The 11,729-nt window shown below is 40.9% G+C and overlaps 1 long non-coding RNA gene across 1 annotated transcript; it reads right to left on the bottom strand.

Annotated features, from left to right (window-relative positions):
• Positions 1 to 6,021: 6,021 nt before the first annotated feature.
• Positions 6,022 to 10,015, bottom strand: LOC135279774 (uncharacterized). Its single transcript, XR_010346972.1, has 2 exons — positions 9,887 to 10,015; positions 6,022 to 6,134 (listed from the first exon to the last, which is right to left on the bottom strand). It is a non-coding gene; the product is annotated as an uncharacterized LOC135279774 (long non-coding RNA).
• Positions 10,016 to 11,729: the final 1,714 nt, after the last annotated feature.

Below are 11,729 nucleotides of genomic sequence, written 5' to 3'. Positions count from 1 at the left end.
AGTACAGAAAGGATTTTGCACCCAGTGAAGCACACAAGAAGCTTTATTTATTTTCCTTTCATATGCAGAGGAAGTAAGACTGGAAAGGACCTCCTGGGTCATCAAACACAATTCCCTGTTCTCACAGGCAACCACAAAGCACAAATACTTCATAAAGGAGGAAGTTCCCTCTTAGAAGTAATTTGGTTTCTTTTCCTCACTACTCTAAATGGGAAGTTGCTCCAGAACCTCCCCACTCTAGTCTTTAGTGAGCTTATTATGGAATTAATTAATTTTTTAAAGTTTATTTCAGTTCTGGTGCCAACACAGCTCGTTAACTCAACCAACATTTCTACCTTCCATTTGTTCCATTTATAGACAGCAACCACAATCACTGCCCAAAACATTTCTTTAAGCCCAGGGTGACATTAGGGTACCCAACCTGAGGCTCTTTTAGGGTAAGACATCCTGATCTATTGGTGTTTTGTCAGCCATAGCCATTTACATCAGTTCAGAGGGCATGGAAAGAAACACAAATTACCACATCTAATGAATGTCTCATGGCATCAAGTGAGCTCTGTGGAGTCAGACAAGGCCTGCAGATGCTAAAACAGTGGATGGAAACTGTTTATCACTATGAGATGTTAAGTAGAAAGCACATTTCTCCAAATCCCTCATCATGCCAGCAACTTCACAACACAGCACCAGAGTTACACTGACCCTTAAGTTTCATGTTGAAACTCTAATAAGGGTAACAACAAGAACATCATCTTTTGTGCTTTGAGCACCCCAGGGCATAATTCACATTTTAAAAAAATCAAAATCTTTACTAAAACAACATTCAGTATAGGGTATTTAACCCTAATTTTTCTGTATTTTAGCACACAAGATGACTTGTACCTATCTGTATAAACACATGTACACAAATTAACTCTTTCTGCCAATTTTACCAATACATGCTTACATAAATATATAGATAAGTGAAATATGAAAAAGCAGGCTCCACTGGGAATGAGGAACAAAAATGCATAGTTCACCATGCCTACAGAAAAGTTGCTATTTATCTCTAGCTTTGCCCAGGTGAGATCCATTTCTGGCTTTTGTTTTCAGCATATCTGTATAGACACAGATGCTGCAGATGATGTCAACATTTCTGATATTTTAGAGCAGTTGCCTCTCCAAATACTTGATGGGGAATGGGGAGTCAGGTCTAAAATGTGTGTCTTGAAATGTGTGGAGGTTTTCTTGATACTTAAAAGCGAGTAGAAAAATTCATAGCAGAGTCCTCTTCAGGAGAGGGAAAATTCATTTACAACAATGCTGACAGATCTATTTATTACTCAGAAAATACTGATTGGTTTAGAAGGGAATTTTGGGGTATCCCCTATCACTAAATTAGAACATAAGAGTTTCTGCTTGCAAGTGCTGTAATATAAAATGAACTGTTATATCATTTGAGCAACAAGGTCTGAAAACTAGATGAAAAAGATGCATGACTTAAAAGGAATTTTTGGTCAATAAGGCAGAAGTGAAACGTGTTACTAAATATGAGATCTGTCAGACAGGGAGAATAAGCCACTCCAATAAACCTGTCTGTGTCAACTGATAACCAGGTAGATTTGAATCAAGATTATGGTAATTCAAAAAGAGACAATTGGAAAAGGAAAGTGAGTTTGAATTACCAGAAGATAAACATGCACAGAGTGAGTTTTATGGAGAAGATTAGGAATTTGTTGTGAAATAGTGTGTTGTAAGCTCTATAGATTTCTTAATAAAAGTGCATTAACAATAATATCAGAAATGAAAGAAAAGCACTCATAAAAACCTGGTAGATTTGATCTGGGTGCAGGCACTGTGATAAGATGAGGAGTTCTCCTAATATAAAGACAAGACCTATCAGAAAATGGATCCAAATAACAACATTACAGAGAGAGAAAAAAAATAATCGCTGATGGGAGAGATTACCTCTGACCTTGGCAGACAGCTTGTTGGTTTTTTTCATATCAATAAATAATTTTCCATATGTATAAAAGGAGATGGAGAAGAAAAAGAAAAGAACTCTCCCCTGTTCCTCTCCTCAGTGCATGAGAGCTCAGGGCTGGGAGGGGAATGCCAGCCCGTGCAGCAGGGCTGGAGGAGGCACAGCTGCAGCTCCCACGCTGCTCCTCTGCTCTGCAGCTCAGCTGCAAAGTGCCTGGCAAGAGGCACCACGCTGGAATCTGTCAGACCCCAAACAGCCCCTGGGGAGGCAGGCAGAGCTACAGCACCAGCCCAGTGCCTCAGACAGCTCCTGGGCAGTGATCGACTGCTCGGAAGGAATGGGAGGTACTGACTTTGGAGATAGCAATTTAAATCATTTGCTCCACAACAGAATTGTCAGGTACCTTCAGGCAAATCACTGAAGTTGAGGCTTTACAGCTTGGGTAACCAGGCACAGGAGCCCAAGTCTTCATACAGGTATGCCCACAGCAAGCCCCACACACACTGCTTCACCTTCCTGGGTGTTTCAGTCACAGAGTTACCAAATGCAATTTGAATGATTTCAAAGTGACAGAGAGCAGGTTTAGGTTAGGTGTTGGGAAGGAATTGTTCCCTGTCAGGGTGGGGAGGCCCTGCCCAGGTGTCCCAGAGCAGCTGTGGCTGCCCCATCCCTGGCAGTGCCCAAGGCTGGGCTGGACAGGGCTCCAAGCAGCCTGGGGCAGTGGGAGGTGTCCTGCCCATGGCAGGCAGGATGGAATGAGGTGACCTTCGAGCTCCTCTCCAATCAAAACCACTCTGTGATTCTATGATTCCCTTAGGCTGAAATGATGGAAATTATCTGGGAGACCTTGTAGCACTGCCTTTCCTCTAGGTGTGATCCAAAACAAAGGTATTCTGTTCAAAAGTTCAAACCTGTGACAATGTGGTCCTAGGAGATATGTGAACTTTAGAAATAAAGTACCTCTAAAGTTTCCTAAGTTTATCTGCATGGGTGGAGAGATGAGAGTTTAAGCCTCCATTAAGAGCAGATGGTAAGAGCTCTCTGTCTCTCAATCTCCATTGACAAAAATGGATATTAATATTGCCTAATTCACAGAGAAGAGTGAAGTGATCCAGGATTATTACAGCTATGAGCTGCTATATAAGCATAACAAATGGCTATATATTCCCACTAATTCATCATCACATACTTACAGCTGGATAAAATATTCTTCATTACATACTTTTAGATAAATTAGTGCTAACTATAGCTTTCAGGCAAAGTCACAAGTACTTTGGTTGGGTTCTTCAAAAGAATGCTCACAGAGGAAAAAATTGTTCTTATTCATGCAAATCAAAGGTACGTTGCTTTCCTTGGAATTGTGCCTCTTCAATGAATAGAACACTGATATTTTCAGATTTTTGAGTGCTTTTTCATATAGATACTTACATCTTCATGAGAAATAAATCTCATTTTTGGGTCCAAATGTTTGTAGTGTATCTTCAATGTTCTAGATAAAAATCTGCTGTGCTTGAGAATAGCTTGCATATGTAAGGAAGTGTGTTCTATAGGTTGAATAACTACAGCTGATAATTGAAAGCTTGTCTTTTGCTGGAATCATAGTTGTCATCAGCAGACATCTCCTGCACTTAAAAAGATCACCCAGTTTTTCCTGAGGCATCTTCAGGAGCACAGAGGGATGACATTGCCTCTGAAATGTGTACATCAGTGTTTGTGCCATTCTTCTGTCTCTTGTGTGGGCTGCTGGATTGCTCTGCATCCTTCTGCTCTGCTGGGACAGTGATACTCTGGGAATGATCCCTGTAAATTACTGTACAGCTCAAAGCTGCAATCCCAGTAACACATTCTTCTATAATTAGGGTTAGATTGGAGCTGTAAAACTATTCATTTCATTAATTCTCCATTTGGAGCTTGAAGAGAGTTGAACATCTTACTACACACAGAATGTCTGAGAGAACAGATTAGAAGGCCCTAAATGGATTTCTTCAAATAACTAACCAAAAAACCCACCACCAGGAAACTCTTTAGAAGGTGCTTTTCCCAAACATTAGGTGTCAACCCCTAAGGATAAAGATGCAATTCATTTTTAAGGACTCCTCATTACACATAAATGTCCTAAACCTTAAAGTGTTCAGTCCATTCTCTCCTTAAAGGCCTCTGAAGGGAGAGAGGGACAACATTTATTAACTTCATAATGTGAAGTTAATAAATCTAGATTCCAGCAAGAAAGACTTGATGCTTCACAAAAGATGTCCTTTTCACTCTTGATGAGATCCATTTATCTAGAATAGACAAAGTAATTTAGAGGGCACAGAAAGGAAAAGTTATAACATGAAGTTATTAAGGAAAATTTAAATCACAGCTTTGATTATAAGTCTAGTCCACAGCAGCAAGTGTAGTTTTTAGAAACTTTACAACAAGTGCCATTTAGGCCTATCATTCTTACTGCTGAAATGTTCCTTTGAAAGAACCTCTCTTTAATCCATGTTAATCCATAAATTGCTTTCATGACCACCACTTACCTAAAACGTGACCAGAATTTTTGGGACTATGGAGATATGTATAAAGCACTAAATCCATCAATTACACATGCTTTGAAGTTGCAAAGTTCAGTCTCACTCAGAACAGTTTAATTAAAAGAAATGACTTCATATTCTATCCTCTGCACCAGAAGAGCTTGTTTTTCATTGCATGGATTGCTCTCAACTTGGAAGGTTTCTCACTGACTGGGGTTGTGTGTGTTCTGAGTCAGTCCTCTTGCAAGAATTGGCAAATGGGCTGCCAAAACATTACTGTGCTTCTGCTGTGTAGCCCCATCCATCATTGTACAGGTAATTTCAACAATTCTGAACTTGCAAAGTCAAGTCTCAGAACCTTAACCTTGATATAATTTCAGACTTAAAGGAATGGTGGAAAACAATAAATTTATCTGGACCTGTTCCTTCAATTCCCTCTAACATTTGTTGATTCAGCCTTATATTAATGCTCATCTCAAAGTCTGGTAGGCAAAGTTGAATACACAGCATTGTGTAAAGCAAGCAAAGTGATATAAACATGGAAAATCCCTGTAAATGTCCTGGGAACCCATTAACACTGACAGCAGAGAAATCTGTGGGTTGGCCCCAGCTCTGGTGGGGCAGCCACCACAAACACTTGCTCTGGTTATTCACAGCCCTCCTCCAGCCCCTCATCCTCCACAGGGTCTGGCAGTGCTGTCTCCACCTCTGCTCTGCCCAGCTGTCAGCCCCAGTCCACTGCAGCCTCACCAGACTGCAGATCTCACATCCCCTCATCCTTCCCTGTCTCCCCTGATTTTCCCTAGTTCTGTGGCAGCAAGGACAGGAAGAACATCTCTGGTTTTGCTTTAAGGTCCAGTCTAATCCCACCCCAGTGCCAGGACAGATGTGCTGGGGGAGCTCAGCTCCTTCCCTGCAGCCCTGGGGCAGAGCTCTCCAGGCAGCCACAGAACCCTCAGAACATTTGAACATTTGTCAGCCAAGCCCAATAAGCCCCTTAGAGCTTCCTGTAGCTCTGCCAAGGCTGGGAAAACTTTCATGCAAATAGCAGCAAGAACATTTCCTGCATTCCCATCAAATTTAATCTCTTCTCATAGGAGGACACTACAGTTTATTAATGAAACATCTGCAAGTATTTTTAACCAAGACAAAAATGAGTGCCATTCATTCTTTGGAACAGCTGAATCTCTCATTGAAAACTTAGCAGACTTTTTTTTTGGTTGTCAAACACACAGGAAAGAGGCACAGTTGGAGTGAAGTTAATTCCTTCCAAAGCTCAGTTAATTTTTTAATATAAAATCTAGAAGAAGCATTGGCCAAGATCTATTGGAACTGTGGCATTAAACAGGTCAGACATCATTTGTACCAAAAGTTTTCTTTTAAAAAAGGTGAGGGGGGAGTTTTTACCTAATATAATAAGAAGAAACTTTCTCTGTCAAATTAGGACTATGTACTAGAGCAGGGCTTTATCACTATAATAATGAGTAAAGAAAATGATATATATTTAACTCCACTATCATTAAAGATTTAAGATTATTGCAATAATTTTCTGCTTCTCTTTGGCTTTATTGAGCTTAGTCAAGCTGATATATTGCTGTGTACTTCATTCATTCCTCCTGATGGATGGTATGAAGTACGTAGACAATGCTGATGTCCAACTAAAAAGAGGAATTACAGAAAAGAGAAGATAAGCAGCTGTAGATGATGAAGTGCTGATTAATAGATTACCCCCATCCCCATCAAGTCTAAACCCATATTTTAAACTGCCAACAGCATTGCAACTGAATGAACAAGTACTTCTGGAATCCAGAAAATGTTGAGGAGCTGACCTTTCTCAAAATTAATCCTTAACAGCTTCTTCCAAGATTTATTTCTTTCCCTTAGCTTCGGACAAATTCAGTAAGGGTGTGACCTGAGCTTTATGATTTCTGGCTGGGAATGTATAAAGTGCTTTCTGGCCTAGAGGTTTGATGCTCTTACTTAGCTTTCCACCTAAGCTCTTGAGGCAGTACTGCTGACTTTGCTACCATCCACAAGGTGTGGGGTCAGAGAGGAGGTGGCACCAAGGACAGAGGCTCAGGGTCCCTCTGGTTTGTGCCAGCACTGCCAGCACACCCCGGGGGCAGGGGACACCACACACTTCTCCCAGATCCAGGGGGGCCCAAAGGGATCCTCCCTGACCCGTGGGCCACCCTGACAATGCAGCTGTGTGACCAGGAGGGACCCGGAGCCACCTCTGCCAGCCAAGGTGCAGCTGCTCCAGCCTGGTTTCAAACACCCACACGGGTCTGCCTGGGGACACGCTCACTCTTCATTATGATGAGGCCAGGCAGGACTGGCATTTTCATCACCAAGGAGCTTAAACACTCACAAGTGCTAAACACCTGAGAATAAAAAGCCTGTGAGCATGAGCAGGGATAAATTAATATTCCCAGTTTGCTAGCTCCAACATTTTCAAGTGAAAACTAATTTTCCCCATAGACAGTAAACCACAAGAACATTTATTTGTGCTAATTTACCAGACATTTATTTTGGCACTGTTAAAGCCACAATGTCAAGTTTCCACTCTAAGCTATATGCAAAGAGATTTTGTCATGAAAACAATGTGCTATTTATTCAACACACACACACACAAAAGCTGTTAAGTAGCAAATCCTAATTTGTCCTGAAAAATGTGTGACTTTTACAGGTCCCCACAGTCTCACCCAAGAGCAACAGGTTGTTTTTGAGAATAAGGATGACAGTGATGATCAGAGGGTGCACAAGCCCAGCTACACAAAGATGCACACAGTCCTTAGCAGGAGGAGCAGGTGCTCTCTGGTGCTGGAAATGTCCTCAGTACAGCAGGATATTAAGGAAGAATCACCTGCTCCCCATTCCATTTAAAGATTTCAGGTGTTAAATTTCAAAAGAATACATTTTTTCTTTAAGCATGGCTCTTTATATCAATTGTAGACTGCATGAAGAGATGTTTTTTAAAAGTACTATGGAGAATTACTCTGGTTTCTGCAAGATAATCTGAGAACTTTTGAAGCTCTATCTTTCTGAAAATGGGAAGATATTTCAACATGATAGGTTAGGAGTCATAAAAGATAGGTTTTTAATTGCAATTGTTTTGAAATAGATGTCTGAAAATCTTAAGTCAACATTTAGCCTACAGAAAACATTTAGGAGAGTTCATAATCAAATTTATATAGATATAAAATCCTCTTTTTTACATAATGCTGTCAAAACTTGCAATTTATCAGTACTGTTTGTACTATAAAGTGAAAAGCAGCATACAAAATACTTCTCATGAAAATTTACTTGCTCAAATGCAAATAAAATAACCTCAAATCTAACCCATATCAGCTTTAGATTTGCAGCACTGGAAACAGAACCTCAAGAATTAAAGAAGGTCTTAATTTTATCAAATACCTTGAAAAGACAGCTTAATTTCAAAAAGACAAAATTCCTTCCCAAAGCTCAAACTGCATGCTCAAACACCAATAATCCAAGGAATTTCAGCTAAATTCAGCTTTGAGTAGGCAAATGAAACCCATTTGGAAAGCATTTCACTCAAATCATGTATAGAGGATGTTACAACCATGTCCAAAAGCATCTGGCAATACCTTAAAACCAAAAGCATCAGGCAATACCTTACATTCCAGCCAATGCAATTGCTTGAGGCCCTGGGGAGAGGACAAATGGCAGCAATGGAAAAGCCCCCGTGCCACAGTCTGCTGGGTGTTACCTGAGCATTTGGGGCAGACTGACAGTGACCACTCTGATTCACTCGTTAATGCTACTGAGGAATGGTTTCTGCTCTCTCTGCATTTTAAACTGGACTTGAAGTCAGCTGAATCTCTAACCAAGTCATGCACAGAGGCATTGAGAGCTCATCTGGAGGCTGCTCCCAGCACCCCAGGGTCCTTTCTCAGACACAAGGCTACTGCATGACCAATCACAGATGGTGGCACCATGCTTCCCAGTGTGGAGATCCCCATCTGTACTCCTGTAGGACTCCTCCCCTCTTGCAGAAGTCCACAGAGCACCCCAGAAGCAATTCAGGAGGAAAATGGGATGTACTTCCACATGGCATGAACAGTCAACCATGGAACAGGCCAAGGCATAATGCTGCTTTTTGTCATATAATCATAGAATGGTTTGGATTGGAAGGGACCTTAAGGATGTTTTATTTCCAATCCCTCTCTCATGGGCAGGGACACCTGCCATTAGACCAGGTTACTCAGAGCTCTGTCCAGCCTGGCCTTGGACATTGCAGGGATGGGGCAGCCACAGCTTCTCTGGGACCCCTGTGCCAGGGCCCCTCACCCTTATAGCTGAGAATTTCTTCCTCACCTCTAACCTAAACCTGCTCTCTCAGTTTGAAGCCATTCCCCCACCTTGTCCTATCAGTACATGCTCTTGTAAATATTCTCTCAGTAAAATTCTCACAAGTATTCTGTTGTACTGCCACTAAAGGAACTGTCCCGTGCACCTGAAAATATTTACAGACACCTTCACCTCGAGCATTCCCTCTCTGCCCAGCCTGTTTTCACATTGCTGGCAAGGCACAGCCTGCAGCTCATGAGTCCAGAACAGAGGGACTGTTTGTAGGAGGAGGTGGTGGTACCTCAAACAATAAATATTTTGGTTTGACCCTCTTAGAAAATTTCATGAAGTCCATTATCTGATTTCCCAAGTGCCCAGCCCTTAGTTGGCAAACTTTTACATTAGAAAGCCTTTCTTAACAGAGACATAAGTTTTCATTAGACTCAGAGTGTTCCAGAGTAATTTTGGAATGCTTTACATGAAAGGAAATTGTGTTGTAAGATGATAAACTGCAGTTACACCACAGCATTCCTCAAGAAAGTGCAGCTGTTTATATACAGTCTGAAGCCAGAAATTTTAAAAATTGTTTTACTTAAAGGAATTAGTGATAGAATTATGTATTCCTTCAGGCACACAAAACCCCAATTCCTTGGGCATTGTTGGGGGTCAAAGGATAAGAGACTGAGTCCTAATTCTCACCAGTGGACTCTCCTTCCTTCCAAGTCACCAGACTCATGAAAATCAGCTGTCAGGGGAAACCTTGCTAGAGTTTGTCTCCCTTTTTGGTTAATTTATTTTCAAATCAGGATTATTTTCCTTTTTCATTCTAGTACATGGTATTGCCTGATAAAAGAGATTAACGCAAAGTCGACTATATTCTTCTTTCATAGGAATAAGACTGATAATTAGCAAAGCTAAGATTAAGTTTAATGCCATTTTAGTGGCTCCTGGAGTATTTTAGCATTTAATCACGATGATGATATTTAAAATAGTTTACTGAGAATTTTGAGATAGTAGAGAAGTGATTAAGCAGATGTGCATGATGTTAAACTGACTCCCTATTTACAAGCGTTCAGACCCAGTGCTGTGGATTTACCTGGGCAATTTCAGTGAGCACCCTCCTTGCACTGCAGGGTCAGAGGCACCTTTCCTCCATCTTTTCCCCTTCTTTTCCCCTTGCTGTCACTGACTGAATCTTAGACAAGCAAGGGAGCATCAGCTCTTGCTGTGGAAGCCCAGCCAGTGTCACTGTGATGCATCTCAGAGATTGAGGGGTTTGTGCTGCAACAGAGGCAAGGGAGTGCCCACAGCAGCTCCTTGGCTTTGCACATGAGCAACCTCCACAGGGCAGGAGCTGAGCTCTCTCCTCTGCCCCAGCACTGAACATGAAAGGAAGCCAGTCAGGATTGGCATTGGCATCTGATTGTCTCCTGCATGAAGCTTGAGAGGATTGGCAGTCACAGCACAAAGTCCTTCCTGCTCTGGTCTTCCTCACTCCTTTATTTTACAAAGCAGCCTGGAAGCTGGTACCTGCAAATCAGCTGAGTCCCCTTCAGGTGGCTCTGAAATGGACTCTATCAATCTTTCCATAAACATTTCTTACAACAAATCTTCCAGCAGCAAAAGTAAAATAAATGGTATCTATAGCAGAAAATATTCACAGAGGTCTGAAGTAACCCCACGTCATTTGTTTTTGGAGATGCACTTTAAATGTAAGGCATAAATGAAAAACTTTTGCCTGACATTAACTGCCATTTTATGTCAATAAAAGTTCTCACAGTACATTTCTCTATGAAAACAGTAAACATTGTTGAAAATTGCTGCAATTACACAAAGCCCACCGTTATATCTGCTGTCTCAAGAGAGACTGGGACAGAATTAATACCTGAGAACAAACTTTAGTCTGTGTCTGTAGTGGCTTTGCTGCCTGCAGAGCACTGGCTCTGGGATGAGGATGGAGGGGAGGGCAGGGATGTACAGACAGGATGGCACAGGATTATTTGTCTGCAGTTGGAAAGGGCTGTTCTAGGCATGGGAGCAGTGGTTCTCTCTGCTCTGCTGTTCTACTCACCTGGTCCACTGTTCTAGTCCTGTGCAGAATGCAAACTCACTGTGCAGTCCTGATCCTGACCTGTAGATTAACCAAAAATATATGGGATGGCAGGAAAATTGGCCACATGTCCACAAATCTTATTTCTACCTCTTAAAGCAAGGATTTACACTGAATATACAAGGATTTATACTGTATTCTCACTTCCTTCCCATCTACCATCAACATTCACCCTCAGCAGTCAATGCTGTTCTTGTCTCTCACATCTGTACACATTTTCTCAGGAACAGAGCAGGAAAGGTAAGAAGGACATGTAGAAAGAGATTAATTAGTGGAATTTCTCAGGTTGGAAAAGACTGAGGAAAACACATTAATGTCATGGAGAAGGCGGTCATCAAAACAAGGCAATAGCTTTAAATGCATATGCATACACAAATAATGAAAATATATGCAGCCACAGTGTAGGACCCACTAATATAGTAAACAGAATTGTTCAGCACTATTCTTGCCTTTTTACATTGGTTTGTTTTAAACTGAAAAACAATGAGCAATGTTCAGTAAAATAAGTACAGCAATTTTATAGATATACTGCAGTTTATTTATACTGCACCAATAGAATTTTAACAGTTTCTAAATGAAAAAAAATAAAGGGAATAATTATTTATTTCACAGTAACCATATACTGCTGAAACCTTAAAGGCATTCTTTACTGGAGAATCAAATCAGGTAGATTTGAACAAATAATTTCCATGTTGATGAATATATTTACAAAAAGTAAAAAAATGACAGCTTTACTTTTTTGCTTTAATGAACAAGCATTTTCAAAATAGAGCTAAGTTTGTAATCAGCTTTAGAAAAAAAATTATGTAACTTGTGGCCGACAGTCTAG

This window comes from Passer domesticus, chromosome 12, assembly GCF_036417665.1.
Source record: "Passer domesticus isolate bPasDom1 chromosome 12, bPasDom1.hap1, whole genome shotgun sequence".
NCBI lineage: Eukaryota > Metazoa > Chordata > Aves > Passeriformes > Passeridae > Passer > Passer domesticus.
Note: the sequence above shows the minus strand (reverse complement) of the source record. Positions and strands in the feature narration are given on the sequence as shown.